General features: G+C 39.3%; 1 long non-coding RNA gene across 2 annotated transcripts; it reads left to right on the forward strand.

The window, feature by feature from the left end:
* The first annotated feature begins 13,189 nt into the window (after positions 1-13,189).
* Positions 13,190-16,097, forward strand: LOC129414907 (uncharacterized). 2 transcript variants are annotated; one of them, XR_012365962.1, is made up of 7 exons: positions 13,190-13,985; positions 14,173-14,723; positions 14,825-14,899; positions 15,013-15,061; positions 15,148-15,224; positions 15,405-15,491; positions 15,692-16,097. It is a non-coding gene; the product is annotated as an uncharacterized lncRNA (long non-coding RNA). The 2 variants fall into 2 exon arrangements; XR_012365961.1 differs by lacking the exon at positions 14,173-14,723 and having other exon boundaries at positions 13,906-13,985.
* Positions 16,098-24,235: the final 8,138 nt, after the last annotated feature.

The raw sequence follows: 24,235 nt of genomic DNA on the forward strand, positions 1-24,235 counted from the left end.
GCACACGAGGACAAGCATCTCTCATGATTACTAACACAAACTTTTCTCTTACACAGATCTCCCAAGGAAATGAAGCTGAGACAGCACAGGAGTAATTAATAAGAATGCAAACTTTTTCTCTTTCAACAGAAATAGCTCTATGGAAATCGTGTGGAGCAACCAAAACTCCTGAAGGGATTTGGATGGGTCCAAATCAAAAACCTTGCTTACCTAAACATTTTTATTCCCATTTTGCTAGGTTGACACATGGGGACCACGGTGACAGGCGATATTCTTCTAAATGAAAATGACATGTTGCAGTATTGTATTTCTATGTCCTCTGTATTTCAAAATATCTCCAAGCAGGTTAAAGCAGCCCTACCACGCCCAGTAGAAGAACCATTACACAACATCAAACCAGGGGATTACGTGGTGGTAAAGAACCTCAGGAGGAAATCCTGGAAAGCCAGATGGTGGGATGGGCCCTATCAGGTTCTGCTGACAACTCATACCGCCGTAAAGATCGCAGAGCGTGCCACGTGGGTGCACGCTTGCCCTTTGCCGAAGGGTTGGTGCTGGAATCCAAGGGGTGATCCAAAGGGAGGACAACTAACCGACTGCGTGGTGTGGTGCTACCATACCCGAATCTACAGAGGGAATTAATCATCAAGGGCACATGACCCCAACTCTAACTGTGCTCAACCTCTTCACCACAAATCCAAAGAAATCATCAAGGGCACACGACCCCAACTCTAACTGTGCTCAACCTCTTCACCACAAATCCAAAGAAATCATCAAGGGCACACGACCCCAACTCTAACTGTGCTCAACATCTTCACTACAATTCAAAAGACCATACACTCTTGGAATAGATGTGTTGGATTGGGGACGGCACACTGGATGTGTTGTCCTTGGCTGGACACGGGATGTGTTGATTTGACACATTCGTTTTAAGAGTGCAGGGAACTACACTAACCTTTTCCACTGGTGGCACTTGCGCTACCAACTTTTTCAGTTACTGGCGCAAAATATGATTTGGTCGCACATATTTTTTTCAAGTTATATTAACACTCTGGGGTCGGCTGCGGCGCGGGCGCCGCCAACTCTTTATTTTTCAATCACTCCGTGAAGAGACTTAGATAACTCTGCTGATTTTGGACATACAGATATGATTTATACATCATTTAAAACGTTAAAGTGTCTAGTTTTTTTTCTGTCCACTCCCAATAAAAACAGAATGTTGTGCTTTTCGCAAAATTAAGAAAATAAACATGATGCGCGTTTTGTTCTCTCTCCCTCAGTGAAGTCATTTCAGAAACGCGTCAGAAAATTAACTGTAACTTCACGAATACATGTTATATAAACAAAGGATAAATGTCTACATAATGCTTGGAATGTCAGCTTTTAAATGATGTAAGTGAAATCGAAAACATATATTGTCATTCGGTGTAAACTGTATGAAAAGTAGGAGAGGGACCGTCTTTCTAATGTTACCTGATTATCTGTAATGAGAAGAGATCGCCACGCCCCCGCGCCATTGAAGTGAATGAGCAGAGACATGCATATGCATAACTTGTGCCTCCTGCAGTCAATGGATACGCGAGTGACTTTAAAAATACAAACATGTACATACATGTTGATTATATGATATTGTAGCCCAGTTTGTGCTGAATGCAGTGTTATGAGACTTTTGCCATTAATATGTTTTTAAGCAACTGAAAAAAGCTGAAATGTCAGTGCATGTCAAAACTTCCCAGGGCCTAAAAACCCCTTAGACCCCAGAGGGTTAAGGCGCTCTCGATAATAATGAACAATAATGAAACTGTATTGCATACAGATATGCTTTTTATTTTACTTGCCATCTTTTGCACATGCCTTCTTGTTTTCTTAAACGTTGCAGTGTTTCCCACAGAGCTGAAATTTACTTGGTGGTGGTAGCCGGTAAAAAAGGCAATTATTACCCACTGACAAATAATGGTCTACTATACATGTGACGAAGAACTAATAATGTGTGACACAACACAATACTTTGATTTATTGAAAATTAATATTAATTTCACATTATATTTCATCAATCTAACCACCCCAAACTTTCTTTGCCATTAACAAAGCTGACACTGTTTGTCAAAGCACCACGAAAACACTTACTGTTTTTGCACTGATATATGAAGCAATTAGACCCCTTTTATCAAACTCAATATAATACAATACTATGTATAGTATATTAATAGACAGTGCAGGTCTATATATTATAAATGTGACTGATGTTATGACTGATGTTATAATGGTAATAATTTCTATTAGACTTTTACTGCTTCTGCTCTATCTTTCTATTTCTCTCTTGTCGATTTAAAAAGCTTAATCCACTTATTATTTCAAATTTAAAAGTCTACTTGCTGTCCCGATGACAGACTTTACATTGCTTTGCTCGTTCAGTGCAATTGGCTTGACATTAGCATTGCTTTTTGCTACAATCTCTGTCTAAACTCAATATGGATATGGTTTTAGAAAAGATATGGTTTATTAATATTAAGATTATTAAAAAAATGTGAGAAAGAAAAATGCTGCGCGTGGTCGTAACAAGAACCATCGCCATAGAAACCGGAGGCACGCTAAAACTGCACTCGAGCTTTAGCGCGGTAGCGCTCATGGCCGTTTTCCGATCGACTCGGGTTATAAACACAACATTAATCAGACTTGGGACCCAAAGTAATTAAACTAGGACCTAACCGGACCCGACAGACCATTTAAAATATAAACCCGGAACCATACGGGTCCTGCGTCCTCAGTGAAGAAAGACCTCTGCTCAAGTTCAGAAACATGGAAGACACTGCGCTTGCGTCGCACCTAATTCATTGAGAAACAGCTGAGCACGCAAACGCACACTGATAGGGAGAGACACGACGTGCTTTCACGCAAAATGAAGCCAACATGTTGATGGCTCAGAGCACGTTATAAAACGTATTCTTAAAATCCACATTTCTGTTTTAATAAATGCTTATAGTAAATCATAGCATATTGTCTAAAACATTAGGTAGCAAATTTGCGACCCATTAAAAATTAGGGTCGCAACGGCAGTTCAAAAGGTCGCATATGCGACCATTTTGGTCGCAGTGTAGCTCCCTGGAGTGTATGAAACGATGACAGTAAATGAAGTTATGAATAAATCATAAAAAGGGAGGAGTGTAGTGGAAGATTTTTATTATGCTTTTATTTTCATATTATTATGTTCTATTTTTCATCCTATTTTTCATTTTTTAATTACAATCATAAGCTCATAAATTATGATTCATATGGAGATCATGTTTTTCTGCTAACGTACAGAATTATGCTCTTTCTGTCTTTTCACCAAGTACAATGTCCAAGGACTTAAACATCATGTACCAGCATGTACTGTCCTATATGATAAGATATTTAACTGTTTATGTTCTATATGACGTAGAAACGGATGATTGTAGGTGTTTCAGCATCTTACTATAAATGTGTGTTCAACTTTGCAATCGGGGCTCTTAGGTTTTTAAACTTCTAGCACCAAGGGGGTGAGAGCCTATTCTGCAGAATATATAAAATTCCGACAAAGAAAATTCTGTCGACAGTGTGTCTGTGTGATCCTTGACTTTCACTCCTAGTGAGTATTATTTGATGCAGCTAAAATTCCACGACAAATGTCAGTCCATATCCGATTTTGGCTCACTGTCCACAATGTGTATCACAACTGTTCAGATCCGATCTGTGCGTCCTGTAGTGTTGTGCCATGTTCTAGATTATCTGCACTGTTTCTATGGCAATGGCGTGGCACTGGCATGACAAACTGCCTCGATGTCTGACGTTGTAGAAACTATATTCCCCAATACATGGACTTTTTTCCAAAGTTCACGCTGGGATTGCGTTTACGTGACCTGACAGCATGACGTAACCAAAAAGCTAAATGCAATCAGAATGGTCAGACTGAATTGGAATTTCTGGAAATGGGATTTCAAAACCACCTCTGGATGTGGCCTGAAACAGATTAGAAAAAAATGATTGTATGTGTTTTTTGGCCATTTATACTAGGGATTAGTGTTGTTTTTGGCAGCCTGTTTTCATTTTAGTTTTAGTCTAATCTTTGTGTCAAGCTGTCCTTTTAGTTTTTATTAGTTTTAGTCACGTCATACTCTTTTTAGTCTAGTCAAGTTTTAGTCGACTAAAATTCTGTCCATTTTAGTCTTATTTTAGTCAGACTTATCCATGACTATTTTAGTCTTGTTTTAGTCGACGAAAACTGTTGACATTTTAGTCTAGTTTTAGTCAGTGTAATTGTATTTTAGTCTCTTTAGTAATGCAATTGTATTTAACCCATATTGTATAATGACCTAGTAGTAGTATAGACAAAACATAATTTTCTTTTAGCCAAACCCATTTCAAACAAAAGTTACATTATTGTTACCTTATAGACCCAAGAATACATCCATTACAGACATGGAAGATACCCTGATTTGAATAGATATTTATTTTACTATCCTCTGAGTGAGTGAAGTGACTGCTCGTAAGAGTCTACATAAAAGTCAGAAGTAGTCCAAACAAACACATACACACACACACACACACACGCATGCACGCACGCACGCACACACACACACACACACACAGGCAAATGGGTCACACACAACTATAGTATGTGTGAGAATAGAAATATGCTATTGTTAACATTTATAATTGTATTTTGACAGCAGCACAAACTACAATCATACATATGTAATTATATATTATAGTTTATATTTCTGCATCTGTACGTTACCACCAGTGTAGCTAATGGACTTTGGCTTAATCTTATGTGACAAAGCTGATCTTAAATGTCAGTATAAATCCAAGCAATTTTGTAGAATTACTAAATGTTTTTTTGTAAGTAAATTAAAAGTCAGCTTTAAGAAAACAGCAGATGTCTATTAAGAAAAGCAAAGTTGGTATGTATGGTTATGTTCTCAACAGTACAGGTGTTTGATTGATTTAATAGTCAAGTATTCAGCGAAGTATGTTTTTTTTATTTAAATAATAAATAAGTGTAGTTATTAAACATATACAAAACAACGAATGTCTTTAGCATAGATATATTTACAATGTTTTAAAACGCAACGCAGCACAATGTCATTTAAACAACTGTTACATGATATAAATTTGTACATTGTTATACTGTTGGTGTCAGCAATCAAAGCTTTACATTTTAACAGGCTTGTTGAACTGACCTGAAAGTGATGCACAGGATTTATTTCGGACTTTTCTTTTACATTTAGAGCTAGAATGCTGCATCTTGCCGGTCGGAATCGCCGTGCGGCTACAGCTTTTCTAATGTAGTGGAAGCATTTTGTGCAGCATTTAGTGGAAATGTGTCTATCTTCAACGGCGACTGCCATGAAGAGTCGTGTCCATAAAAGGAAGAGGATCTTAGGTGCACGAGCAAGGCGTGTGAACCAACTCCGCTTCCCCTCTGTGACCGCCCCCGTTTCTCCGCTTTCCGCATGTTTCGCAGTTGCCGCGTACACTGTTTGAAATGCTCATCATTAGCGTGCAAATGGAGCCGTATGATATCAAAGCATCGCGAGAGCAGACTGCTCCGCATGCTTTCTACTCACTCTCGCGGTACTTTCATGTTTTGATTGATCTACGCAGCGCCAAGAACACACGTGATCCCCTGCAGTCAGGTGGCGGGGGCGCGGAGATGTTGGTATGAGTAAAAGACGAAATAACGTTATAACTTTTCGTCTCGTCTCGTTTTAGTCAACGAAAATTAAGAGACATTTTGGCTTAGTTTTTATTTTGTAAACCACTTTTAGTCTCGTTTTTATTCGTCAACAATATTGCATTATACATTTTATTATAGTCATCGTCACATGACCAGCATTTTCGTTACGTCTCGTCTCGTTTTCGTCACGTGAAAAAGGTTCGTTGACGACTATATTTCGTCATACTTTTCGTTGATGAAAGCAACACTACTAGGGATGCTCCGATCGATCAGCCGATAATGCTTGCTATGCTTCTCAAAGCCAGGGGGCGCTCTCGTGCAGAAACTCAAAATGCGCTGTAGACGAAGAACAATACACACGCAGCTATGATGACATGCAGCTCCAGGAAATGTCTTAAGGATATATTTATATTGCTGTTCTTCAAACCTTTTTAGGTATTTTCATGATAATAAAGAATATGTTTATAAACACGTTCCTCGTCTAAAAGGGAGAGGGGGTGGTGTATATACAATATACATCAAAATTTTTAAAGTAAACCATAAATCCGACCTAAAATTTAATTCGTTTGAAATAATACTGTTAAATATGGAAATAACTGATTGTAACAACAAACAGCTTTCGTTTGTTGTAGCTACCATCTACAGGCCTCCGGGCCACCACACAGATTTTCTTAACCTCTTGAAAAGCACCCCCATTCTGGCCCCAAACCATGAAAATACCTACTTTCACTAAAAGGGCTGTTTTTACTAAACTATTTAGAGTACATGCATAACTGTGGTATCATTAGATAGAAGACACTTTGAGCTTCGTTTTCCATGTTTCAAAATAATTTTAAGATAAAAATTAAAAAAGTTAGAGAGGCTGAAGTACATTGTAATAAATGTTTTTTTGCATAACATCTTTTTTAACACTAAAAATCTTAATGATAAATATATGTGTGGAACCTAGAAATGCAATGATGCCAAAGCCACAAGTCTAAAGAAGTTATGTTTCACGTTTGAAGTCAATAGACCCAAAAATGAGGTTCTTGCAAGAGTTTTTGTAAGACTAGTGCCTTTTCTAAGTGCCAGTCAGCCACAAAATAAAAGTCTTTTGTTTACATGCATACACGTTCGTTCTTTTTATTGTTTATCCTTATGTAAGCGTATGAAATGCAGTTTCCACACCAGGAAATAAAGCTTCACACAAAGATCGTTGAATTCGTTATCTAATTGGCTACACGTTCTGTCTATCAATATTTTCCATGAAGTCATTGGAGGAACGCGTGAGTCAGATGACGTCACGATATTTGACAGCGCAGTTTGGATATTATGTATTATACTCCCGCCTACAGTGTTGGGAAAGTTCACTTTCTACATGAACTAGTTCAGTTCACAGTTCACAAATTTTAAAATGAACTAGTTCAGTTCATAGTTCATATTTCCAAATTTTGAACTAGTTCACAGTTCCAAAAATGAACGAATTTATAGTTCTTTTTCCCCATATTATTTTTTTTTTAAAACATTGCCATTATACCCCATATAGAACCACAGACAGGAATTATTTTATCAGTTTTAACACTGAAGCTAAATGCATCAGATTTCATCTTCATATCCAACTTTAAACCCTTATCCAACCAGGGATTACGAGCATTGACAGTCTGTTAATTTTTGTATTTGCTTGCACATACCTTGAAAGGCTAGCCGGGTGCTTCAAGGGGTTTTCCGGGCGAGAAGCGCTGCGAGGCGTTGCGTGTATTGACAACTTGCAGGTATTGCACACCGCACGTGCACGTTAAACAGCGTGAGCTTAGTCAAAGTCTATTTCAAGATCCAGAATATGCGTAAGCAGCCTTTGTTAATCATTAACGATTTAGGACAAATATGATGTTATTTAATGTTAAACTATGCGAGTGGCGCGGCAGGGATTTGGATAGCAGCGTCCAGTCAGTGTTGTTTTGATGACGTATGCAGCCTGGTGGCAGTGTTGCCAGATTGGGTGTTTTTTCCGCTACACATTAAGGTCTGTTTACAGTGTGTTTTAGACGGGTTTTCGCCTGGAAGACTCTATAGAAATCTGGCACCCTACTGAATGACGTTAAAATGAGAGAACGTGCCGTTCACAAGCCCCAGAATGAACGAGTTCACCTTGCGTTCATCAGGCAGTAATACAGTACGTTCAGTTCACGTTCGCCCAAAATATGAACTAGTTCATGAACTTTCGTTCAATGAACTCGTTCAGGCACAACACTGCCCGCCTACTTGTACAAACAAGTTTGAGCGCTGGTTTTGAACGCTAGTGTAATCTCATATACAAGTGTTACGATGTAAATAGTCATCAGATTGTATATTATAATCTATTACAAGACGTGCATGTGAAATGTGATGTAAACAATGGACAATATTTCAATATTTCACGGATTATACGCATTTGTGGACAAAAACAGTCATTGGATGTACTTTGTTGGAGAGTTTTTATGGGTTATTCACACATCTGAAACAGACTGGATTCTATTCGCGTTCCTTATACCAGCCCAAAGGTAAGGAGTCAGCTTATTTTATGCATGTTGTCATCTGGACTTCTGTAACAAAATACTATATTTATGATGCTAGAGCAATTGTATCTCAAAACGGACACCATACACTGATGCTAAACCCTTAGACCTTTTAAACGATGTATAGCAATGTTATTATTATTGTTTGTTTGTACACAGTAGGCTATAAATATAGTGTTAGCAGCATTAAAAAAACTGACGTTTTTCCGTGCACGAACTAGTGCGCGTCGAGAGGTTAATGAAATAGCAGATTTCCTATCTGAGCTTACAGTCACGGTAGATAAAGCTTTTTTGTTGGTGATTTTAACATCCATGTGGATTAGAGCTGGGTTTTGATTCAAATTTCAAGAATCGATTCGATTCCGATTCTCAAGATCTTGAATCGATTATCATTATTCGTTTCGATCCGATCTGATCCGATCTTCGAGATTTAGATAAGTGTTTTTGAAAAAAGCCCAAAGTGGTGTCAGATAGGGGTGGGCGGAATGACTAAAAATCTATTCCACGGAATGAGTCATTTTATTTCACGGTAACTGTATATTTCATGGTATACATGTTTTTCAGTTTATATTGTTTTTGGATTTTAAAAATGCAGACCTGCCAACCTTGGAAATTGTTTTTGAGTACAGTAGCATCGGCCGAAAGGACAGAACACGGGTTTTTAACATATAATTTAACACATGCACGCACACACACCTCTTGGTAACTTTCAAGGTAACATGCTGCACATTGCACTCACTTTTTTCCCCATCCTGCCATAATCTGCTTTAAAAATAATTATAAATGTGAATAAAGTCATGTTTAACTAAATTTGCCTTACATGGTGATTAATAACATTATTAATGTTAAATACTGTATTCTCCAAAGTTTAGCATGTCTGCACAAACACTGTTAAAAGTGATATTACTGTTAAAAAGTGGGAGATGGTTAACCCAAAAATGACATTCTGTTATCATTTACTCCACCTCATATTGTGTCTAACCTTTATGATTCCTTTCTTGAGTGAAACGCACAAAAAAAAGAGAAAAAAAATTTTGTTTTTCCCTGACTAGCAAAAAATACAATGGAGTGGGGACCAGTCACTGTGGTTATCAACACTCTTTAAAATAACTTGTGTATCACACAATAAAGAAACTCATAAATGTTTGGATGGTCTGGTATGTAAACTATGACTGAATTACATGTTTTAAGTTAACTACCCCTTTAAGACAGTATTTTAGAGTTAACACTGCTTTAAATTCAACCATAACTGTGACAGTAGTGCTGTTAACTGTATGTCTGTCTGTAATTTATTGTAGCTTTGTTTACAGTACAGTACAGTACGGCATAAGCACCTATCACGTGGGCACTCGAGACACGAGATATTCTCCATTTATAAAACTTTATTTGATGTGGTTTGTATATGATGTTTTATTTTATTGACAATTATCAAGAGCGCGTTATTTCAGAACGCATTTAATCCGCTTCACTCAGATGTCAGGTGGATTCCCTTCACTGAGAGTGAACTTTCCGTTTTTATTTGACTAAAACTGGATGATCTGCCCCATGGTAAAATCATTGTACTTTTTCGTAAGCGCTTAATTATAAATGATGCTCATTTACAAATCAGAAGTAATGTTTACGTATCTTGCGGTCACGTGCACGTTATGAAACGGAGCCCGCGCGACCGTCGACTTCATAGGATTAAGCTATGCATTATTTCATTATTTGCACATCAACCCTGACCAGTTTACCTTAGCGATTCAGACGTCTCGACTCTCCGTTGAAAAAGATGGTCAGAAACTGCGGGTGGAGGAAGGAGATCATGCTGGATTTTGTGATTCCATCGATAGCAGACTCTTGTTACTGATTGGCCATACGACAAAATGCGTACAGGTTGGCAGGTCTGAAAATGTGCAGTTATTTGCCACTCACTATAGCTTTTAACTGCTCACCACAGTTTTAAAATATGAACAATTTAAAGTTAATAATGTTAAAGTGAAAATGCCCAGATGATAACAACAGATTAACTCTTTCCCCGCCATTGACGAGATATCTCGTCAATTAAGAAAAAACGCTTCCCCGCCAATGACGAGATTTTCCGTCTTTCCGCAATACCGCTATTATCCACCAGGTGGCGCCCTTCCACAACCTTTTTAAACCGGAAGTATTTCTATGACAAGCTGCTGCATGTCCATGTCTGTTTTAAAGATCGCTCTGAATGGGATCTCTATGAAAAGTCCGTCACAAACATGGAATTATCTCTGCTTTTTGCTCAAAATGTGGTGTTTTTGCAGAAACCTACTCATATTCAAAAGCTGATTACAAAAGAACTACTCAAGGTAGGATGAAACGGGTTGTTTTGTTTGAAAGCAGAGGGTCTGTTCTTTCATTTGGTATATTGTATGTTTATATATCTGAAGAAGAACATTTTCTGGAAGGCATTAAACTTTGGTGAAAATCATGAAAAACGCTGGCGCTGGCTGGCAACTTTTTTAAAAAATGCTGGCGGTGAAAGAGTTAAGTCTTGATAGACAATATCTTGAGTTATTAATTTTATAGACTATTGAAGCTATAGTATGCATTGTATTTTGTATTTATTGCCTATTTTTAATGTAATGTATGCATATGTAAAATGAACAGGTATAAATTATGCACAAACCTACAGACAGGATAAATAGCTGTATATGAGAGACGGATCTCTAGATATAGATATTATAAATATGACAGGTGCTATGATGTGATGAAGTCTGTTTTAAGGTCTTGACGCTCTTTACTTTCTATTAGACATTAACATTTGCGTCTCTTTCTCGTCTTTCTGATCAGAGATATTTGTAATATAAGCAAATTAGGCGTCAAACTACATCGCTCCAGCAGCGCACCTGTCACTGATATAAACGCGAGTTTTGTCTTAGCTTGCTTAAAGTTCACAAAACTTTACAACTATAAGCATTATGTGCGAGAAGAACTCTTTATTTGGCGACCTGTTGCGCGCGCCTCAAGAAACCTCTGCCCGTGAGAGACCAGCTGCATGAGCACAAAGGGAGGGAGAGAGAGATTCGCTGCCAGACCCGCAGTGGATTCACTGGCGCTTATTATAAAAATAACACAAATAACTCGTTCATTTGTTATGAGTGGATTATTTTACATATAGATCGCAGCTTTGAGCGTTTCTGGAGTTTTTAAAACAACCACTTGCTTAACGTTACTGACCACCATGACCTCGCGCGCATTCGTGAATTCAATGATGCGACAAGTTCAAGTTATTAATTATTAAATCGATCCTCTGAGTTACGGATCGATCTTTAGAAATTAACATGAAAATCGATTCAGAATCGGTGAACCAATTTTTTCAACACAGCCCTAATGTGGATAACCAAAAAGATGCATTAGGACGTGCATTTATCAGTGTTTCCCATACATAGGCTCTACTTGGGCGGTTCGCCCAGGTAAATTGCGACCCGCCCAGGTAAAAAAAAATCACTTTACGAATTTCCGTATTTTCTGAACTCGACTGGATGACCCGTGTTTTGGAGAGAGCGAGAGAGAGAGAGAGAGCGAGAGAAAGAGAGAGAGCGCGAGCGAGAGAGCGCGCGCGAGAGACAGAAAGGTGGGGGCCGGGTGACCGTGAAGATGATGCACGCATGATAAACTCATCATCCAGCGCGGCAAACTGGATCAACTGCAGCACATACTGAGGTAACTGAGCAGCCAGGGAACTACACTGCGACCAAAATGGTCGCATATGCTTATGTGCATATGTGTTTATAGCATCCAAGTTGGCTTCATTTTGCGTGCAAGCACGTTGTGTCTCTCCCGTTGAGTGTCCGTTCACATGCTCTCTGTTTCTCAATGAATTGGGTGCGACGCGAAGCAACCTCAGTGTCACATAATGTATCCTTTCATGTTTCTGAACTTGAGCAGAGTTTTACCATTAGAGGTCTTTCTTCACTGAGGACGCGGGACCGTACGGTTCTGGGTTTATATTTTAACTCATTCACCGCCAGCCTTTTTCAGAAAAGTTGCCCACCTGCATTTTTGTGATTTTAACAAAAGTTTCACAAAATTCCTTGCAGGAAAAATTATCTTCTATAAATATATAAACATACAAATTATATCAAATTAAAGAACACACCATCTGCTTTCAAACAAACAACAAACAAACAAACAAACAAACTGGGGAAAAAACGTTTCATTATATATTTACTTTTTCCACTTAATTTGACAACTGAAATATGGATATTTCTCTTCAAAAATACAACATTTTGAGCAAAAAGCTTAAAAAAATGCGTTTTTGTAAAGGAATTTATGTTAGAGATCAGACTCAGAATGACTATCAAACATAAAGGCAGTTCAAATAAATCATCAAATCATTTTAACTTCCGTTTTTGATAAATTGGATAAAAGCGGTATTACACTTTCACTTTGAAATTCGTCCAGAAAGGCACATTTGTTAGTTAAATATTAACTCATAATTGACGAGATAACTCGTCAATGGCGGAGAATGAGTTAAATGGTCAGTCGGGTCCGGGTCGGTCCTAGTTCATTACTTCGGGTCCCAAGTCTGATTAATATGTGTGTAAAACCCGAGTCGAGCGGAGAACGGCCGCTAGCGCAAAGCTCGAGTGCTGTTTCAGCGTGCCTCCGGTTTCTTTGGCGATAACAGCTGGCTCTTGTCACGACCACGCGACGCTTCATTTTTTCTTTATCCCATTTTTTTTATAATCTTACAATTAATAGACCATATCTTTACTAAAATCTAAACAGTTTGCACAGAGATTGTAGCAAAAAGCAGTGCTAATACTGAATGAGCAAAGCTCTAGCTGACTCAGGATATAAAAAACGCAAAGCTGTAATGTAACGTCTGTCATCGGGACAGCAAGTAGACTTTTAAATCTGAAATAATGAGTGGATTAAGCTTTTTTAATCGGCAAAAGAGAAATAGAAAGCAGAAGCGGTAAAAGTGCCTAACTCCCAGATAGCAAAGTTTCTGGCACAAATCTGGCTTACATTGGGCATTTATGGCTAAATTTAGGCTCTCTTTTGTTCACACCTTTGTGTGAAACAGCTTTCGGGGGAGTTGTGGGGTGAGGCTAGCCAGCCAAAAGCAAAAAGGTACATTTTTGGCTGAGTCCTGGCTTAAGTGTGGTCTGCCAGAAAATAGTCAATATATGGCAGAGTTCTGGCTACGGTTTGGTTGGCCAAAGAGTAAAAAAAAACACCAAATAAAATCATTTACAATTGATAAAAACATCAAAGTTAATATTTAAGGCAATAATAAATATGTTTATCCTTATTAAAAGACGAAATGTAGAAAATGTTATTTTGGGCAGTTAATCCAAAGGTGTCAATGTGCAATATACAAACAATGCAATAAACAGATAAATTAATAATTCAGTCTGCACTAATATACATCAAACAAAAGTATTTTAAGTATGTGTGCTTGTTTAAGTCTTTTTAGTTTTGTATTTTATTTTTTATAAATAAATAAGACTTTACATTAAATTGTGTTTACAATTAAAAAATACGACTAACTAATACTAATATTTATTGGTGCACTTTCGTTTCTAAAACAATGACATATATTGCAATGGATCTTGGAAATAGTAGTCCTTTAACCTCAACAGCGTTCAATCCGCCGTGGAAAATGAACTACCTTTCCCATAATGCAACTGGTCATGATCAGGAACTTCCGCGAAATTCAAACCCCCACTGTGTACTGGACGAAGGACACGCGATCTTTTGTCTTGTGGAGTTTTATATAACACAGTAAGGTAAGTTATTAAGATACTTTTCTTTTAAATTCACGTAGATTGCACTTATTGTTCTACAGCGCGATATCCAGTTGGTTTTCGTTTTTGTTTGTTATTCTTTTCTGTGATGTATTTTCGTGTAAGTGCAAGTATTTTATCATCAGTCGCCATTTAACGTAGATAACGTTAAACATGCATGTTTTTACAGTAAGAGACGCAACATGCATGACGGGGATGATAAAATAATCAATAAGAAGTTTGAATCTTTAAATGAATGCTGAACCCCAAAGAAGCCAAACGAAGATTAGATGTTTTCTGTACTAAACCACAAATCAGCATTTGCTGGTAATCATAACAGTTACAAAGTGACTCATTCATTCCAACTATTTATATCTTAGTAAAACAATGTTTTTGATATTCTAGAAAGGCATGTATTCAAGTTTTAGCTTAATAAAGATGGTTTACTATGATCTCTTATTCTCTTCAGTCCTGGTCAGTGCAGTTTACAAGATTGTGTTGTTAAAAGGCCAGATTTATTTGCTTTATTTTATGGTGTAACATAACCAACCCCACTTGAAGAATAACCACATACTTTTGTAAAGAATTTAATATGCAAGAGTCATGCATTTTGTATGTGTTTGTTTTAATCTTTTATTTTACAGTATAAAGTTTAATTATATTTGCATTTTGTTTGCTGAAGTCATGAACCACACTTTGTCAACAATAAATGTTGTTTCTGCAATCTGGATAAAGAATAATGTGAGTAAAGAATAATAATGAGGTTAATAAACCTAACCGTTTAAATAATAAACAAATGTGTATGTGTTAAGATGTTTGTGTTTGACTCCTCTATTTAATAGATATTACTGCCTCTTGGGAAAACAGCAGACTGTACTCCAGACAGAGACAAAGACATGAGGACATCCATTGCTTTTGTAAAGGAATTTTATACCTAAGAGTTATAAATGTTGTCTTTATTGCTTGTCTTAATCTTTTATTTTACCTTTTTACAATATAAAGTTTACTTATACTTGTTTTTTGTTTGCAGAAGTCCTATACCAGACTATGTTGTTCCAGCTGTCTGGGTAAAGACTGATGTGAGTTTAACTTCGTTAAAAAATGTATCAGTTTAAAAGAGTAAACCAATGTGTGTGATTTGATTTTTGACTTCTGTATTTGATAGACATTACTGCCTCTTGGAGAACAGCAAACCATTCTCCAGACAGAGACAAAGACATGGACATCAAAACAGAAAATTAAGTAAGATGATGTATATTATGTTCATTATTTATCTTTGTGCAGTTTGATTTGATGAATTACATTATTGTCTATATCTTATTTGTTAATTCTCTTATTAGGGTAATTTGTCTAATATTCATATAAGTTACAAAAGCACAAGTTTTGGCTTAAAAGTGACACCATGTTTTAAAAATATTCCAGGTACTTGATCTTGGATTGTTTGGAGTGAAGTAGTGAACGCTGGAAAATAATGAAGCAGGAAATTGACTAAAACAATTTTTGTACTTGGTAAGTGCTTTATTTAATTGGTAATTTAGAAATCCTTCTGGAACTCTGAAATCTGCAAACATATTTTTTCCCATGTCTTGAATTGAATGTTAAAAGTATCAGTTCTTGGACTGGCAGTGTGTACTATATCATTTTTGTCCTTACTCTTATTCATTTTATGTAAATTTATTTTCTAACTGTATTTTATGATTTTTCTGTAGGCTGTAAGAAGCCCTTTGTGTGCACAGACATGACTGGAGATTAAAGTTACTAAATGTTGCGCTTTTTCTAGCTGGTGACATAACATGGTATTATTTTCAAATGTATTTATCTAATACACATTTGCACATCTGTAAACATTCATTTTATATAGGATGTTTTTTATATTTAACCAGTTGTTGTATATTGCTTTCTGTTATTACATCTGTTTTTTTTGCCTGTTTATTGTTTAAAACAATTAAGTTAATGTTTCTCTGTTAGCTTTTATGTTACTTTGGCTATTTCTTTGCTTTTATTTGATCCTTCTACTGTTATTTGTTTATTTGGCAGAACATTTGACATTTCATTTATTTTGCTGTTATCTGAAATTTTTCTTGTCAGCATCAATAAAACTCTATATTTGCTTTATATCTGTGTTTTTCAATTACACATTTTACGGGATATAAATATATTTTGGTCACTTTATGGCTATTTTCTGGGGCATCTGGATAAGTTGTGGGTGGGTTCTGGGGTAAATATGGTAATTTTGGTTATTTTCTGGGTTACATTTGGGGTTTCTGGAACAGTTGTGGGTAAGTTTGGGGATAAATGTGGTAATTTGGGCTCTTTTTTGGTTGTTATCTGGAGATTCCGGGAGAGCTGTGGCTGATTTCTCGAGGTGTGAAAGGGTTGCGGCTAAGCTATGGTCTGCTTTCGGCTAGATTCTGGATTACTTAAGGCAAGCAGCTCTGGGACCAATCAAGGACCGTAAGCCGTGGCGGCATGTGTGCCAAAAGAACAGCCTGAACTCAGCCATTTCTGGCCCTGAAAAATTTTGCTATCTGGGCTAATAGAAATTATTAACATTATAACATCAGTCACATTTATAATCTATAGACCTGCACTGTCTATTAATAGTATACATAGTATTGTATATAATTGAGTTTGATAAAAGGGGTCCTCAAATTGCTTCATATATCAGTGCAAAAACATAAAGTGTTTTCGTGGTGCTTTAACAAACAGTGTCAGCTTTGTTTATGGCAAAGAAAGTTTGGGGTGGTTAGATTAATGAACTATAATGCGAAATTAATATTAATGTTTAATAAATCAAAGTATTGTGTTGTGTCACACATTATTAGTTCTTTGTCACATGTATAGTAGACCATTTTTTGTCGGTGGATATAATGATTGCCCTTTTCACGAGCTACCACCACAAGTAAATTTCAGATCTGTGGGAAACACTGTTTATGGATGTTCTAAATTATCTTGGTATTAAACAAAACGTGTCAGGGCCCACGCATACTCGTAAGCACACATTAGACTTTATTCTGTCACTCTGACTCAATATTAATGACATCGAAATATCACCCCAGAGCGATGCAGTTTCAGACCATTGCCTTGTGTCATACACTGTACTTCTAGATAGGATCACTCAGTCTACAACATGCTTACAGATTAGCCAGAACAATAATTTCCACCACTAAAAGAAAGCTTTATTAGCATTCTTCCAGACCTGTCTTGAATGAAACATGTTGTCATGATTCTAGCTTGATTGATTGTTATTTTAGGTTTCTCTGTGTTGTTTGTTTTGTTTTGACAGCTTCACATGTGCCCGTCTCTATCACGGGTGTCATTAGTCTGATCTTCTCCACCTGCGCCATGCACAGCTGCTGCTTATTTGTTGCCCAATCGGTTCAATATATATTCCTCGTGTGTTTAGTGTCTCGTTGCAAGATAGTTGTTGTATGTTCCTGCCAGCTAGCTTTCCGAGCTCTTGTCTTGTTGTGTTATCTATGGACTTTGCTAATTATTATTATTTGTGCCCTCTGCTGTCCTAGTTTCCACTGTGTTCACAGTTCTACATCTCTCTGCCCATGCATTGAAGACGCTTCCTCGCTGATTGTTTGTTGGAGCATTACAAGTCTCAATCCACCATCTCATCGGCTGTGACGCTGCCGAGTTGGACTTTGTTATTGGAATACTATCTCAGCCAAGTTTGACATTGCTGCATTGGAAACCAACTTCGCACTGTCCAGTACTGTAAGTGCTGTCCAGTGATTGTCCTGCTGATTCTTTCACTAACTCTGTTCCCTCCCTCTGCCACAGCTCCGGACTGTTTGCTGCTATTGAGCTGTCTGTCTCGTCTCACCACCACTTCTCAGGAAGTCGAAGATCTAAGTTCCCGTCTGGCTGACCTTTCTTCACGTGTCGACCAGGTCCGTCATGAAGTTTCTCCACCCAGTAAATCGTCCGAGAGGGAACCTCATGTCACAGCCCCACCACCTTACGACGGCAATCCCTCTTCCTGCCGGGTGTTTCTCTCTCAATGCTCCCTGGTGTTTGCTCTCCAGCCCCGGCGCTTCTCTTCTGAACACACTCGTGTTGCGTTTGTTATCACTTTGCTGGTTGGTAAAGCGCGTGAGTGGGCTACGGCTGTGTGGGATGCTCGGGACCCCTGTTGTTGCTCTTTTAAGGAGTTTCGAGAGGAGATGGAAAAACTTTGATCGATCTGTGCGTGGAGACGCAGCAGCCGCTCGTTTGGCTCGTCTAGTCCAAGGAAAGATGTCTGTTACCAACTACGCCATTGAATTCAAGACCCTAGCGGCTGCCTGTCAGTGGAATGAGGCTGCTCTCCGAGCTCAGTTTGTGGATGGTCTGTCGGATGATCTTCAGGATGAGATTGCTGCTCACGATTTTCCCAACTTACTCGATGGCATAATGGACCTGGCGCTTAGGATTGAAGAGCGCAAGCTGTTACGTAATCAGTGCCGTTCCTTTCGCCAGAAGACTTTTCTGGAGGAGTCTGTCCTGTCCACCTCTCCCTCCTCACCACCTGTCGAGGCCGAACTTATGCAGTTGGGTAAGATGCGGTTTCCTATGAAGGAGAAGAAGAGACGACTTCAGAACGTTTTATGTCTCTATTGTGGAAAGTCTGGTCATATTGCCAAGATGTGTCCATTAAAAGCCGCTGCCCACCAGTGAGTTCGGGAGTCCTGGTGGGCGTTACTTCAAAACTCTCCTCTGTTTCCAGTACTCATCTTCCTGTCATGTTGTCTGTCGGTGGACAGGACCATCCGTCTACCGCCCTTCTCGACTCTGATGCTGAAGGCAACTTTATTGATGCTGCTCTGGTTCGTGACCTGAAGATTCCGACTGTCCCTCTCCAGAACCCCTTGGATGTCTGGACTCTCAAAGGACAGCAGGTTACACATTGCACCGCTCCTGTGAGTCTGTCTGTGTCAGGCAATCATCGTGAAGAGATTGTGTTTCACATCCTCCATGCCTCTCAAACCCCTATTGTGTTAGGGCATGTATGGTTAGTGCAACACAATCCTCACGTTGATTGGCAACATAATATTATTTTGTCTTGGTCTAAGTATTGTCATGAGTCTTGTCTTGGTTCTGCTGTTTCTGGTTCTGTTCTCTCTCATCCTCAGGTTTCGGTGGTCGATCTAACTGGGGTCCCGGCGGAATATGCCGACATCGGTCAGGTGTTCAGTAAAGCCCGGGCCACCTCCCTTCCTCCCCATCGGCCGTACGAACTCCTCCCAGGCACTTCTCCGCCTAAAGGTAAACTTTACTCTTTGTCTGGTCCTGAGAGAGGCCATGGACCGTTATATTAATGATGCCCTTAGTGCCGGTCTCATCCGTCCCTCCACCTCTCTCGCAGGGGTGGGGTTTTTCTTTGTTAAGAAGAAGGATGGCTCCCTCCGTCCCTGTATTGATTATAGGGGCTTCAATGACATTACTGTTAAGAATAGGTACCCTCTTCTTTAATGTCTTCTGCTTTTGAGCTTTTGCAGGGAGCACAATTCTTCACCAAGTTAGATTTGCGCAATGCCTACCATCTGTTGCGCATAAGAGAGGGCGATGAGTGGAAGACAGCATTTAACACCCCTACTGGACACTTTGAGTACTGCTTTCTCCCTTTCGGGCTTTGTAACGCTCCCTCTGTCTTCCAGGCTCTGGTTAATGATGTTCTGAGAGACATGATTAATAAATTTGTCTTTGTGTACCTAGATGACATTCTCATCTTTTCTCCCTCTATGCAGGAACACACTCAGCATGTCCCTCTGCCCAAGCTTCCCTCTGCCAAAGAAATGGCTCAGATTATGATAGAGCACGTCTTTCGCTTACATGGTCTGCCTTCTGACGTAGTTTCTGATAGGGGTCCTCAGTTTATTTCCCGTTTTTGGCAGGAGTTCTGTAGACAGATCGGCTCCTCAGCCAGCTTGTCTTCAGGTTATCACCCACAGATCAACGAGCAATGTGAACGGGCTAACCAGGATCTTGGTCGTACACTCTGCTGTCTGTCATCTCAGTATCCGAGCTCTTGGTGCCAACAGTTACCCTGGGTAGAATATGCTCATAATTCTCTCCCCGTTTCATCTCTGAAAATGTCCCCGTTTGAGGCTTCCATGGGATTTCAGCCTCCTCTGTTTCCAGCTCAAGAACCCGATGTGGCGGTTCCGTCTGCGCTAGCCTTTGTTCAACGTTGCAGACGCACCTGGAGGAGGGCTAGAAGAACGCTTATAGAGACTTCCAGACGAACCAAGGCCACGGCTGATCGCCACCGTAGACCCGCGCCCCGCTTTATCTGTGGGCAGAAAGTATGGCTTTCTTCCAAGGATCTGTCTCTCCGAGGACCATCCCGTAAGCTGGCTCCTCGTTTCCTTGGGCCATACACTATTGAGAAGGTAATTAATCCGGTGACGGTTAAACTCAGATTGCTTCCTGCTCTCGGTCGGGTTCACCCAGTTTTTCATGTGTCTAAACTGAAGCCTGTGTTCTTTTCTCCCCTTAATCCTGTCCCGTCTGCTCCCACCCCTCCCACCCCGCAGCTTTTGGACGGTGCCCCTATATATACTGTGAAATCCCTTTTAGATGTGTGCCGGCGAGGCAGGGGGTTTCAGTATTTAGTGGATTGGGAGGGCTATGGTCCGGAGGAGAGATGTTGGGTATCGGCCCGGGACATCCTGGACCCTGACCTGATTGAGGACTTCCGTCGGCGACGAGGTGAGCCCTCCCTTGGACTGCCTGGTGGCGGTCGTGGGGGGGTCCTGTCATGATTCTAGTTTGATTGATTATTTTTGGTTTCTCTGTGTTGTGTGTTTTGTTTTGACAGCTTCACATGTGCCCGTCTCTATCACGGGTGTCATTAGTCTGATCTTCTCCACCTGCACCATGCACAGCTGCTGCTTATTTGTTGCCCAATCGGTTCAATATATATTCCCTGTGTGTTTGGTGTCTCGTTGCAAGATCGTTGTGTTGTATGTTCCTGCCAGCTAGTTTTGCTAGCTCTTGTCTTGTCGTGTTATCTATGGACTTTGCTAATTATTTTGTTTGTGCCCTCTGCTGTCCTAGTCTCCACTGTGTTTACAGTTCTACATCTCTCCGCCCATGCATTGAAGACGCGGCGCTCACGGGAGCGGTCTACACACCCTGCCCCGTATCGGGGTCCCCAAGCCTTCACCCCGTGCAGTATAAGCCGGGGGAAATACTTCCTGCTGAGACTGAGGACATCTGATTGACTTTTGGTGGTTAAGAGACTTTTTCCTGTGAACATTCAATAAACCATTTCTGCTTTGGGATTTATGTGTTCTGTGTTTCCTGACAGTTCATGACACATGTAGCAGATAACCGTGAAGATCTGGATATTATAATAGAAAACCTGAACAATGTGTGTTTAAGCACGCTGGATGCCCTTGCTCCCATTCGAAAAAAAGAGAATCAAAGAAAAAACGCCAGCTCCATGGTATGACCATCATACTGCAGCCCTTAAAAAAGTAGCTAGAAAAAATGGAAAGAAACTACCGAAGCACAAAGTTAGAGGTATGGCGTTCAGCATGGAAAGAGAGTGTTCAACACTACAGACAGGCTATTAAAACCGCCAGATCGACCTATCTCAGAATGCTTATTAAAGAAAACCATAACAACCCTCGTTTCCTCTTTAGCACAGTTGCGAAACTGACTAGAAACAAAGAACAAACAGAAACCAATAGTAAACTCTAATTACAGTTATTAGGGAAGACATAGAAACTACGCAAGCAGCCACCACTCTACCCAATAGTACATTTAATACTAGATTACCATATGAACATCTTGAGTCATTTAAACCTACTACAATAGAAGAGCTCTCTAAATTAGTAACGTCATCCAAATCATCGTCCTGTATACTAGACCTCGTTCCCACAAAACTACTTAAAGAGGTATTTTATGTAGTGTCTGACACAGTACTAAATATCTTTAACTCATCACTAGAATTAGGCTACTTTCCAACAGCTTTCAAACTAGCAGTTATTAGACCTATCATTAAAAACCCACACCTTGACCAGGGAGATCTTAATAACTTTAGACCAATCTCAAATCTACCTTTTCTTTCGAAAATATTAGAAAAAATAGTGGCAAGCCAGCTACGCACATTCATAGTGAATAATAATACATATGAAAAGTTCCAATCAGGATTCAGGCCCCACCATAGCACAGAGACAGCGCTGCTTAGAGTTACATAATGACCTCCTTTTAACATCCAATCGTGGTGAAATCTCAATCCTTATATTATTAGACCTTAGTGCAGCCTTTGACACAATAGATCACAGAATCTTACTCAGTAGACTAGAAAACTATGTTGGCATCAGTGGTCAGGCGTTAGCCTGGTTTAGATCGTATCTAACCAATCGATATCACTTTGTTTATGTAAATGAGGAAGAGTCATATCACTCCCCCGTTAAATACGGCATACTACAGGGATCAGTTTTAGGCCCTATCCTATTATCGTTATATATGTTACCTCTAGGAGACATTATCAGGAAACATAACATAAGTTTTCACTGTTATGCGGATGATACCCAGCTTTACATCATAACTTTCTTAAGCTAAACTCCAATAAGACAGAGATACTTATTATTGAACCGAATCGCTACAAACATGTAAGATTACAAGTTGCCCATAGATGGCTGCACGTTGGTGCCATCTTCCACGGTTAAGAATTTAGGCGTAATGTTCGACAGCAATCTATCTTTCAATAGTCATATCTCCAACGTCTGCCGCACAGCATTCTTCCATCTTAGAAATATCTCAAAAATAGGCCATATGCTGTCTGCATCAGATGCAGAAAAGCTTATCCATGCTTTTATGACCTCTAGAATAGACTATTGTAACTTGTTACCCGGGGGATGTCACGCAAATCAGGTAAATAAGCTACAGATGGCTCAAAACGCCGCCGCAAGAGTGCTTACTAGATCTAAAAAGTATGACCACATAAGTCCAATTCTGGCATCTTTACACTGGCTACCAATGTTCCCTCTAAGCTAAATAGATTTGTCAGACCGCGCACATTTTTTCAGACCGCACAACGTGGGCGAGGCTAGCCCCTTTTTAGGAATGCTTCAGCACCCCTAAAAAGGAGCTCAGCACCCCTAAAACTTGGAGCAAGAAATGTATTTATTCTAAAATGTTCGTTCGTCTTTGACAAGGTTAAATAATGTCCAAAACATACTCCGTAGTTTGTGGTTTAAATTGTATATATGTTAAGGTAGAAAATGAAAACCTCCCCGCTTAGCAAATGGTGTCATCCTCTTCCTCTACTTCTCTGTACCTGTATTGCCGTCATCCAGCGCGGAACACACGCAGAGTGAGATTCAGTTAAAAGTGTTTGATGCAACTTTTTTGTTCAAATCTTACAAAATGTTTACGTTATGTTTATAATGAGGGAGTACATCACGAATCAATCTTTCAAGCCGTGTTTTTGTCTTATACTGAATTACCATGGTACACATATAATAAGTGTTTATTTTCGGATTATTTTAGTCCGGCGGGTACCCGCGCGCTGCAGAGTAGCACAGTACCTAGGTGACTCGTCCATAGACTTAAACGGAGAGAAGTAGCGCCGTTACAATGTTCTTCCGCAAGACGTATGCAGTTTTGTGCTCTCAGTGGGTAGTTGCATATGTGTCTCTGTTGTTAAAGTTTATTGTATGATTTAATTCGTTAATTTGAGACTTATTTTAACAATCGGGAGTCATGTAAAGATGACGTCACGTGCGTCTTTTCTGGTCAGTCGTCATGAAAACATGGCGTTTGGAACAGGGTGAAAACAAATTACATATCACTGTATACCACCAGAACCGGTAAGTTATAGACAACTAGACAATAAATATTTTTTTAGTTTGTCACATGTAGATTAATATGAAGGGGATAACGTTTTTAATAGGGATGCACCGAATCCAGATTTTTTGGATTCGGCCGAATACCGAATCCACTGTTTAAGATTAGGCGGAATCCGAAACCGAATACCAAATCCTACTTGCATCCTTATTCCATTACAGGGCTTTTAAAAATTTCAAAATCCCTGGTAGCCCTTCGGGCAGGCACTCTTCAGTTTTTGGTAGCCCGAAATTTTGCCAATACAAAGCCAATAGGGCCTCTAACCACAATGTTTAATCTGCTATTCTTGTTATTGTTTTGATGCTGTTGTTTTTTAACAAACAAAAAAAACTAGATTTCCATGTAAACCAACTGTTCCTGCTCATCCCCACACCAGATATACTCACCATTTAAAAGTGGTT

Source organism: Misgurnus anguillicaudatus, chromosome 23 (assembly GCF_027580225.2).
Source record: "Misgurnus anguillicaudatus chromosome 23, ASM2758022v2, whole genome shotgun sequence".
Lineage (NCBI taxonomy): Eukaryota > Metazoa > Chordata > Actinopteri > Cypriniformes > Cobitidae > Misgurnus > Misgurnus anguillicaudatus.